The sequence below is a fragment of the Loxodonta africana genome, chromosome 23, assembly GCF_030014295.1.
Source record: "Loxodonta africana isolate mLoxAfr1 chromosome 23, mLoxAfr1.hap2, whole genome shotgun sequence".
Lineage (NCBI taxonomy): Eukaryota > Metazoa > Chordata > Mammalia > Proboscidea > Elephantidae > Loxodonta > Loxodonta africana.
The window spans coordinates 69,393,240-69,405,009 of NC_087364.1; positions in this window are offsets into that span (position 1 = coordinate 69,393,240).

Sequence of the window (11,770 nt, forward strand, 5' to 3'; positions counted from 1 at the left end):
AACAGAGAGGTTAACTCTGTTTTAAGAGCCGTTTTTTAGGCTCAAGTTCAGCACCTCAAGGGGGGAAAAAAAAAACATCCATGATAATCACAGACAAAACAAAGTGAATATCGAAGGAATCAGTTATTTTTCTCCCCATCGAGGTACTAAATCTCTGCATCTATGAGTCAGAACTGACTCGATGGCACCTAACAACAGCACAGTTTACTTGCTCCTCAATAAAATCTTTATGAAGTATGAGCACTGAACTCTTGGGTGCTTAACAATCTGAACTACCCGTATTTGTGATAGTTTCCATATCCCACTGATCTTAAATACTTCAGCTTGGAAGTGACACACATGACTTATTATCAGGTCCTTTTGGTCAGTAGTAGTCCCATATCTTCACTCGCTGTAAGCGATCTTAAATGTAAGGAGGTGCACGTGGATATTCAGTGAACAGTCACTGTCTCTACCACTGCCATTTAGTTTTGTATGACCTCAGCCAATCACTAATCTTCTTAAACTGAATTGCCTATCTGTAGTAGAAGACTAATCATATACCGGGACAAGTAATTTTTTTTAATGTGATCTCATGGAAGAATGTACTGGCTTCCCTACATACCACTGAATGAGCCTGTACAATTTCCTGAACTTCTTCAGTCTCAGCTTCTCTCTAACAGGAGAATAACACTATTGAGAGGACTAAGATTGAATGCTTTAGTTCACTGTCCAGGATGAAAAGTGCTCAAAAACTCTTAGCTATCTCCATGATTGGAGTCCCTGGATGGTGAAAACAGTTAACTAACTTGCTGCAAACTGAAAGGCGGGCACTTTGATTGACCCAGAGGAGTCTTGAAAGAAAGGCTGGTGATCTACTTCTGAAAAATTAGCCATTAGAAAATCCTAAGGAGCAAAGTTTTACTCTGACAAACACGAGGTTGCCAAGAGACATAGTCAGCTAGATGACAACTAGAAAAGACTGTTAGGTGTCGTCAATTTGGTTCTGACTCATAGTGACCCTATGTGCAACAGAACAAAACACTGTCCATTCCTGTGCCATCCTTATTGCAGCCGCTGTGTCAATCCATCTTGTTGAGAGTGTTCCTCTTTTTCGTTGACCCTCTACTTTACCAAGCATGATATCCTTGTCCAGGAACTTGTCCCTCTTGATAACATGTCTGAAGTATGTGAGATGCAGTCTCACCACCCTTGCTTCTAAGGAGTATGCTGGCTGTGCTTATTCCAAGACAGATTTGTTCTTTCTTCTGGCAGTCCATGGTATATTCAGTATTCTTTGCCAACACCATAATTCAAAGGCATCAATTCTTGTTCAGTCTTCCTTACACATTATCCAGCTTTCACATGCCTATGAGGCAATTGAAAATGTCGTGGCTTGGGTCAGGTGCACTCTAGTCCTTAAAGTGACATCTTTTTTTTTTTTTTTTTAACACTTTAAAGAGGTCTTTTACAGATTTGCCTGGTGCAATGTGTTGTTTGATTTTTTGACTGCTACTTCCATGGATGTTGATTGTAGGTGCAAGCAAAAGGGAATTCTTGACAACTTCAATCCTCCCTTCACCACTTATCATGATGTTGCTTATTGGTCCAGTTGTGAGGATTTTTGTTTTCTCTATGTTGAGGTGTAATCCATACTGAAAGTTGTGGTTTTTATCTTCATCAGTAAGTGCTTCAAATCCTCTTCACTTTCAGGAAGCAAGGTTGTGTAATCTGCATATCACAGGTTGTTGATGAGTCTTCCTCCAATCCTGATGCCTTGTTCTTCGATTTCTCAGATTATTTGCTCAGCATACAGATTGAATAAATATGGTGAATGGATACAACCCTGACACACACTTTTCTTGGCTTTAAACCACATAGTATTCCCTTGCTCTTTTTGAACAACCGTCTGCTGGTGTAAGTACAGGTTCCTCACGAGCACAATGAAGTGTTTGGGAATTTCCATTTTTTGCAATGCTATCCATAATTTGTTATGATCTTCACAGTCGAATGCCTTTGCATAGCCAATAAAACACAGGTAAACGTCTTTCTGGTATTCTCTGCTTTCAGCCAGGATCCATCTGACATCAGAAATGATATTCATTGTGCCACATTGTCTTCTGAATCCAGCTTGAATTTCTGGTAATGTACTCCTTGCAACCACTTTTGAATGATCTTCAAGCAAAATTTCATTTGTGTGTGATGTTAATGATATTCTATAATTTCTACATTCTGTTGAATTGCCTTTCCTTTTCCAGTCAGTTGGCCAGGTAGCTGTCTTCCAGATTTCTTGGCATAGATGTATGAGTGCTTCCAGTGCTGCATCCTTTTGTTGAAACATCTCAACTGGTATTCTTCAATTCCTGGAGACTTGCTTTTTGCCAATGCTTTCGGTGAAGCTTGAAGCACTTCCATCGGTTCTTGATCATATGCTATCTCCTGAAATGGTTGAAACTTGATAAATTCCTTTTGGTACAGTGGCTGTGTGTATTTTTTTCTACCTTCTTTTGATATGTCTTGTATCTTTTAAATATTTTCTCTGTAGAATGTTTCAATATTGCAACTCAAGGCTTGAATTTTTTCTTCAGATCTTTCAGCTTAAGAAACGCCGAGCATGTTTTTCCTGTTTGGTTTTCTATCTTCAGGTTTTTGCACATTTCACTCTAATACTTTGTTTTCTGGAGCCACCTTTTGAAATCTTCTGTTAATCTTTTTTACTTCATTTTTTCCTTTCACTTTAGCTACTCTCTGTTCAAAAGCAGCTTTCAGAATCTCTTCTGACATCCATTCTGGTCTTTTCTTTTTCCCTTTCTTTTTAATGACCTCTTGTTTTCCTCATGTATGATGTCCTCGATGTCATTCCACAACTCACCTGGTCTTTGACCATTAATGTTCAATGCAGCAAATCTATCCTTGAAGTGGTCTCTAAATTCAAGTGGAATATATTCAAGGTCGAACTTTAGCTCCTGTGAACTTGCTCTAATTTTCTTCAACGTCAGCTGAACTTGCATATTGGCAATTAATGGTGTGTTCCACAGTCGATCCCTGACTTTGTTCTGATGATACTTAGCTTTTCCATCGTCTCTTTCCACAAATGTAGTTGTGGACCTCCATCTGGTGAGGTCCATGTGGACAGTGGACATTTATGTTGATGAAAAAAAATGTATTTGCAATGAAGTCATTGGTCTTGCAAAATTCTGTCATGTGACCTCCAGCATCATTTCTATCACCAAGGCCATATATTCCAACTACTGTTCCTTCTTCTTTGTTTCCAACTTTTGTATTCCAATCACCAGTAATTATCAATGCATCTTAATTTCAGTTTGATCAATTTCAGCCTGCAGAAGCTGGTAAAAATCTTCAATTTCTTCATCTTTGGTCTTAGTGGTTGATGCATTATTTGAATAATAGTCGTATTAACTGGTCTTCCTTGTAGGCGTATAGATATTATCATATCACAGACAGCGTGTACTTCAGGATAGATCTTGAATTTTTTTTTTTTTATAATGAACGTGCAAGGCCATTTCTCTTCGATTGGTCAGTCACAGCATAGTAGGCCATATGACTGATTCAAAACGGCTAAAACCAATCCATTTCATCTCACCAACATTTATGTGTTCCATTTCATTTTTGACAATTTTCCTAGATTCACACTTCTGACATTCCACGTTCTGATTATTAATGGATGTTTGCAGCTGTTTCTTCTCATTTTGAGTCATGCCACATCAGCAAATGAAGGTCCCTAAAGCTTGACTCCATTCAGGTCATTAAAACTGACTCTACTTTGAGGAGACAGCTCTTCCGCAGTCGTATTTTAGTGCCTTCCAACCTGAGGTGCTCATCTTTCAGCACTAGATCAGACAATGTTCTGCTGCTAGTCACTGGCTAATTTCTTCAGAAGTAGACCACCGGGTCCTTATTCCTAGTCTATCTTCATCCGGAAGCTTTGCTGAAACCTGTCCATCAATGGTGACCCTGCTGGTATTGGGAATACCACTATGTGTCTGTCAGTTTGTCATACCGTAGTGCCTTGTGTGTTGCTGTGACACTGGAAAAACTGGTATCGCCATGATTATTGCATAATATTAGCATGATAACTGTAATTATGGCAAGAGAATAAAAGTAACATATATTAAGTGTGGCCACACCCATCTTACTTCATAAAAGCTCTCAATACTTTGAAAATATTTTGTTCGTTCTCCTCTACACTAAAATTTGTTATTTCAGGCTTCCTGTATTTTCCTATGGTCTTTCTTTTATATAAAATATCTGCATCTAGAAACCGGGCAATAAATGTTTGTCCAGCTGCCTACCTAGTGACATAATAAGGCTGTTGGTTTGACAGAACTTGCAGACAAGAAGTGGTCTTTGTTTTGCAGTGATTTCTCCTTTTATTTTTACTAAATATAATTATTTCTGGACAGCCTATGAAATGACAAACTGTGCAGTGGACTTTGTATTCCGGAAGTTAGGTAGCACTTTATGGCTGGCCTTGGACCCACTGCAATTAATGTGTCCAAGTGCATCTGCTGCGTAGCCAAAGTAGAAAGAGCAGAAGGAAAACATCATGGGAAAGAAGACTCTTTTGCTTCTGACGGTGGGAGTCCTCCTGGCATATTATGCTTACATACCTCTCCCAGATAATTTGGAAGAGCCGTGGAGACTGATGTGGACAGCCACCTATATAAAAACTGTAAAAAATTTGGTAAGTTCAGAATTTTGTCGACTCTGGGTGTTTAACAGTTTGATCAGGAGAAAAGAAAATTTACCTGTTTTACTTTTTGAAAATTTCCGTTTTCTTCGAATGTTGGATCTCAAATTTTACTTGCTGGCTTTTTAACCCCTTTATGTCTTTAACCTTTAATGTAGACCCTTAACAGAATGAATTTGGAGGAGTGAGTTTTTATTTAAAACATTAAGCAATGCAATGTGCTAGCTTATAAAAATAAAAATTCTTAGGAGTTTCATAGCATGAATAGTGTTAGAATAAAGACAGGGGATGAACATATTTTGAAGTATGGAATTTAGAAATGGTAGGACTGAGTAGCCCTGTGATTGGTTATAGCATTTTATGTAGTAATCTACATTTTATGTAGATTCAGATGCAAAAATGAATTCTTACTTAAATAGTAAGTAACAGACCAGTTGGTACAGCACCAGAGAAAACTGGATCAGTACAGTTTGCAGTTGTGAAGGGTGAGATGCTGTGGTGACAGATCAGCTGGGAGGACCTGTCACCTGTTGGTTTCCATGGCTGGCCCTCAAAGACCTGTGGTTCTTCTCTATAAAAACCAAACCAAACCCATTGCTGTCAAGTCGATTCCAACTCATAGTGACTCTATAGGACAGAGTAGAACTGCCCCATAGGATTTCCAGGAGTGACTGGTAGATTCGAACTGCTGACCTTTTGGTTTGCAGCAGAGCTCTTAACCACGGTGCCACCACGGCTCCATTCTTCTCTGGTGAGGCTCATTACTTGGAAATGAAACCATGCCGTATCTCTTTTAACTTTCTCTATAGCAAACTGCTTCCCTGTAGCAAAGCAATCTGAAGGCCCATCTTCTTGAGGGTTCTGTGCAATTATTTTCTGGAGCAGGAAAATGTTAGTAGTAAACTTAAAAGCCAATAGCTGAACACTGGGACTAGCTAAACATTTCTACTGATAGAGAGCTGACTATTTCACTAGGTGGCTCATTCAGGTTTTTTTTTTTTTTTTAAGTTTTTAAATGTTTTTAGGAATATAAAAAAAAGCATACGGGTTAAGAAAGAAATCTGGCTTTCATTCTAGTCACTGTCCAAACCACTTCTACTACCCATTTCCTCTAAGTGTATATCTATTAGTGCCTCAGGAAAGTTTACGCATTTATCAGTACATTTTTTTTTAATTTTTCACCTTTATGTATATAAAATACAGCATACTACTTGATTCTAAATTCCTTAAAATTTTTTTTTCACTTAATATATCCAAGAGATCAGTTCATTATCGGAATGCAGAAAAATGCCCCATTCAGCTTTTTAAAAATGTATTGTGTGAATGTACACAGTGGTTTTTTTTTTTAAAACTCGAACTCTACTGGAAGTCAAGTAAATGCTTCCAGACTTCTGGTAATACAAGCGATGCTGTCATTAATATCCTAATGCATTTTTAATTTCATATGTGTACGAGTGTATCTCTAGGGTAAACTACCTGAAATTATATTGCAAAGACAAAAGTTAAATGCGTTTGTAATTTAAAGTTCTTCCCAGATACTCTCCCTAATGACTGAACCATTTTGCACCATGCCCTAAACAATATATGAAGTCCTGGTGGCCCAATGGTTAAGAGCTACGGCTGCTAACCAAAAGGTCGGCAGTTCAAACCCACCAGCCACTCCTTGGAAATCCTATGGGGCAGTTCTACTCTGTCCTACAGGGTCGCTATGAGTCAGAATCAGCTTAATGGCAATGAGTTTGGTTTAGTTTGGCGTCTGTATTCTCCATACCTCAACAATAGAAGTGACAAACCTTGCCTATTTTTCACTTGATAGATGAGAGATTATATCTTCCTTATGAGTTATTTTGGACGTATTTCCATGAGACTATTTGTTTGATTTTTATAGAACTATGTGTTCAGGTAAAAAACCCTCGTGGCATAGTGGTTAAGAGCTATAGCTGCTAACCAGAAGGTCGGCAGTTCAAATCCACCAGGTGCTCCTTGAAAACCATATGGGGCAGTTCTACTCTGTCCTATAGGGTCACTATGAGTTGGAATCGACTTGACAGCAACGGGTTATATGTTCAAGTACTTAATTTTTTTTTTTTTCTAAAGGGTTGTAGGCCTTTTGCTATTCAATTTCTTTTAGCTCTGTTCTGCTATTATAGATGTTTTCGCCAGTTTTCTGTTTGTCTTTTGACTTATGCTGACTTTGATATTCAGAAGTTTTGTCGTATTTAGTCTTAACGTGTTTGAATTTACTAATGTTATCTTTTATGGTTGCTGAGTTTGAATTAAGTTAGACAGATCTTTTCCACTCTGTGTTTATAAATTACTTCACCCATGTTGCTTTCCAGTGTTTTTATGGCTACTTTTTTATATATTTAAACACTTGATTCATTCTGATTTTGTCTGGTGTATGATATAGATACATTTTGATCATTCTCCAGAAGTAAGATTTTCAGATTTAGCAAATAAAATAGAGGATACCAAGTATATTTCAGCTTCAGCTAAACACATTCTTTTTTTTTTAAGTGTAAGTATGTCCTAGGCAGTATTTGGTGCCTATTTGTCCAAAAAATAATTTGCCATTTATCTGGAATTTAAATGGAAGTGGGTATTCTATATTTTATCCAGCAACTCTATCCAGAAGTGTACAGACTTGAAGTAAAAAGATGATGTGCTGTTTTCCTTGCTAACTGCAAAGGAGGGGGAAAAAAACAAACAGAACAAACAACCAAAACAACAACAACAAGAAGTCAGGAGCTGCGTACTAGATGCCAGGGACTGTGCCGATTTACTTCATTAATGAAATCACATCTGGAAGATCAGCTGCTATAGGATCCACCACCTGAATAAGTTTAGGATAAGCCCATTACCGTTCTCAAACATTTATTTGTCCTCTGCACGTATCGCCAACACGCCCTTTAGGATCGTGACAGAAACGACCACCTCTGAAGCTTTCAGATCTTCGCGGTGGCGTTCATCTTTGCGATTGTCTGGGATGCACAGTTGCTTTCATTTTACTGTTTTAGTGGGGAAGAGGCATTTCAGGTGTTTTTACTTGGCTTTTACCTCCATGATATTTCTCAGCTGATAGAACCAGGAGCCATGCGAAGATACTATTAGTGGCCAAGTACGTCTATTTCAACTACTCAGTGAATGCAATGGGAAATAAATACTGTGGATTTTCAGACCCAATGGGCCCATTTTAAGGTGAAACCAGTCTAAAGCACCATTTCTCACCAGATATCCTTAAGCCCTCCACTCACCCATGGTAGCTTTGATATCCTGATGAATTAATATCACTTCAGAAACCATGTCCAGTAACCCTCCCCCCACCCAAAGTCTGGATATTTCTCTTTCCCCAGTAAAGTCATTTAGGCAAAAAGTCTTGGTTCCTTGTAGGAATGCAAGGAGGCAAGCTGTAGTACGTTTGTGATAGGGTTATGTGAGTCTCCCTCTTGGTGACACTAGCTCCCCTTCGTTCAAGGGATTCTGGGTCTGTGAAGTGGCTTATCTTTGGAAATTGGATGAGAAGATATGACTTAATAGAGATAAGTCAGATTCCATCCAGTTGGCCAACCTTTGCAGTCTTCTAGACGTCGTGATCACTTAGTCATTGCCAGAGATCTCTGAGATGCCTGTTTCACTACTGTTGTTCTTTTCAGTAATGCCACCTACTTTGTTGCTGATAGTTAGTCCCTGCCAATTGACCTCCACCACTTTAGGATGTCATTGTCTCTGCTGAAATCAGAAGGCCCATGTAAATGACGGCCCCTTCCACTGTCATCCCTGGAAAGCAGATGACTGTCACTACAGGTTTTTTAATTACGCTGGCGTTCCACCCATCAATATATTCCTCAATGTCTTGGTATAGAGGGTATCCTCTGACTTTCCTGAGACACACAGTGAGGGAATAGGACATGAGTTACAATAGTAAATTAGCTCCAATATGACTATTTTTCTAATATGTGGAAAATTCTGGCATCTAACCTCATTAGATGTATCTGTGGCTGAGACTGGTTGCTACTGCTGGTTTGGGAGAATTGGTGAGATCTTGGAGTTCAGGGTGTTTAGATGCATCAGAAGCCCTACAAAAGTTTCTATCCAATACTCAGGATATCGCTTAGTTAGACTAAACTTTCAACTAGGACACCTGACAGGACTGTGAATTCACTTTGTGTTGTAATTCCCCAATCTGTAAGATCAAACTTTTTTTTATTTTCAGACAGGTATAAAAGATAAGAAATGTCTTTCAGGGCAGTTTTAGAGGGTATCTGCTTTTCTGACTATGATTTGAGCTGAAAAACTAAAGGTATAAAAATATAATTTTCTCTCTGTAAACTTTCAAGCACATTCTATACTTGAACTCATCAATTTCACCCGAATATTTTATTGCAACAAATACTTAGTCTCCCAAAACTCTCCCTCAATAGGAACTACTCCCAGTGTTGAATTAAATGACTGTTCTGCTACGTATTCTGTGCATTACCAGGGTTCCATTTTACATTGGCGATGAGTCAATACTGTCTTTAAATCTAATCAGGCCAGGTACGGTGCCTAATTTAGCACTTCTTAAATGTTTTCCTTTCCAAGAACTCTTTCCAGACTATATTCTCCATCAGTCATGGTTGTGTCACAACACAAACGCTACAACAGGAATAGATTAAGGATAGAGAGTTTGATATACACAATCTTTAAATGGGGGAATGAGGAGAAGCCACCAGTAACTCTAGGGACCTTCATCACTGAAGTGTAGTTCTCAGGAGGTCATGTTTTTCAGTGTCCATAGGAATGCACACAGTGGTTTGTCAAAAAGAATGACTTTTCTTTATTTCCTGCCCTTTCAGTCTTAAAAGAGTGTGTCCTTGCAGCACTGTTTAATCTATACTCAACACTGGCAAGGAATTCTGGGAAATATATTTCTCTGACTTCTCTTTTTGATATTCAGTGACCTGGTAATTCCTTTTTGTAGTCATTTAATCTCAATATGAAGTCCCTGGGTGGGTCAAATGGTTAATGCACTTGGTTGCTAATGGAAAGTTTGGCAATTTATCCACCAGTGTCCATTCAGAGGGGCCTTGGAAGAAAGGCCTGGCAATCTACTTCAGAAAAATCAGCCATTGAAAACCCTGCAGAGCACAGATTTATGCTAACACACATGGTGTCAACTTGAGTCAGAATTGACTCAAAGGCAACTTGTTTTTAGTTTTTAATCTCAGTTAATGTGGAAGAAGCTCAGTAAGCTGTTAAATTGATTACTTGGGATCATAGTCCATATGTGTTCAATTTAAGTTTGGAAAACAAATCTTTTTTTTTTTTTATTGTGATAATTTTTTATTGCAGAGTAAATTAGTTTCTTATTAAGCTGTTAATACACAAATTGTTTTGTGACATTGGTTGCCAACCCCACAATGCATCAACACTTTCTCCTCCATCCCAGTTTCCCTGTTTTCATGTGTCCAGTTTTCCTGTCACTTCCTGCCTTCTCTTATTTGCTTTTGGGCTGATGTGCCCATTAGTCTATTATACATGATTGAACTCTGAAGCACGTTCCTCATGTATGTTATTTTTGGCCCTATAAACCTATCTAATCTTTGGTGAACCTCAGGAGTGACTTCAGTAATGAATTAAAAGGGTGTCTGGGGGCCATACTCTCATGGTTTCTCCAGTCTCTGTCAGACCAGAAATCTGATCTTTTTTGTGAGTTAGAATTTTGTTTTACATTTTTCTCCTGCTCTGTTGGGACCCTCTATTGTGATCCCTGTCAGAGCAGTTGGTGGTGGTATTCGGGCATCATCTAGTTGTTCTGGGCTCAGTCTGGTGAACGTTGTGGTAGTTGTGGTCCATTAGTCCTTATGTCTTTGGTCTTCTTCATTCTCCTTTGCTCCAACTGGGATGGATCCAGTAGATGTATCTTAGATGTATCAGAAGCTTTTAAGACCCCAGTCGCTACTCACCACAGTCAGATGTAGAAAACTTTCCTTATAGACTTATTACTCCGATTGAGCTAGATCTCCCCCTGCTCCCTCGAGACCACGGTCTCCAGCCCTGAGCCCCGTAACTCAGCCGCTGAGGAAGTTTGGATGTGTCTGTGAAGCGTCTATGACTTTGCCCTGGTCAAGTAAATCTTTTGAACTTTTAGAAGTGCAACATTACAGCTCCTTTATCATCTGGCTCAGACCTCATGTCTTGATGCTCCTTTTCTTTCCTGCGCCCCCTGCGGACCTGGCTTTACAGCTTCACCAAATAACCTGCATTTTTCTGATTACAATAGGAGTTTCCCCGTGGCTATTCCTTCCACCTGGAATGAATTTTCCTCCTTTGTTTGGGCAAACATTACTCCCTTTTCAATACTTATATCAAAGGTCTCTTATTATTTGAAAACTCCTGCCCATTCTTTGTTTCCAGGTAATTAGTTTATCTCCCCGTTGAGTACTGCCAAAGAAAGTTCTTCGCACATATCTAAGAGACATGCAGTTATGTTGTTTCATAACTGCTTATGTGTCTATGTCTCCAACTCGATCTGAGCTTCTTTAGAGTCAAGAACTTGCCTTATTTGTTTTTGCACTAACAGTACTTGCCACTTGTAATGTAATTGTAATAACTCAGTAATTCTTTAGGTGTCTTTTGTGCTTGATGTATTTGAACCTCCAGTGTCGCTCACTATGTCATTCAGATTCAGCTATGAGAGTGTGGCACCACATCACTGGTTGAATACTGAACATTTTTGTATAATTCTATGTTTGTAAACAACTTTGGCATTTGATATTTTTAATCTGATGGGTTCTTTCCCCTCTTTTTTTTTTTAGGCTATATTTGCTGAACTATTGGGAATCACCAATTTAATGGACGCTGCAAAGTTCCTTATAAGCCTTCAAGAAGTCCCACCCATATCTGATGAAAATGTCACTGTGACAGAGATGACTTTCAACAACATTCCTGTTCGTGTATATGTGCCAAAGCGAAAGTCAGAAAAACCAAGAAGGGGTTTATTTTATATTCATGGTGGTGGTTGGTGTTTCGGAAGTGCTGGTATGTTCTTCTTATTGAAAAATTTTCCCCTTATTGAAAAATGTAATTTCTCATATAAGA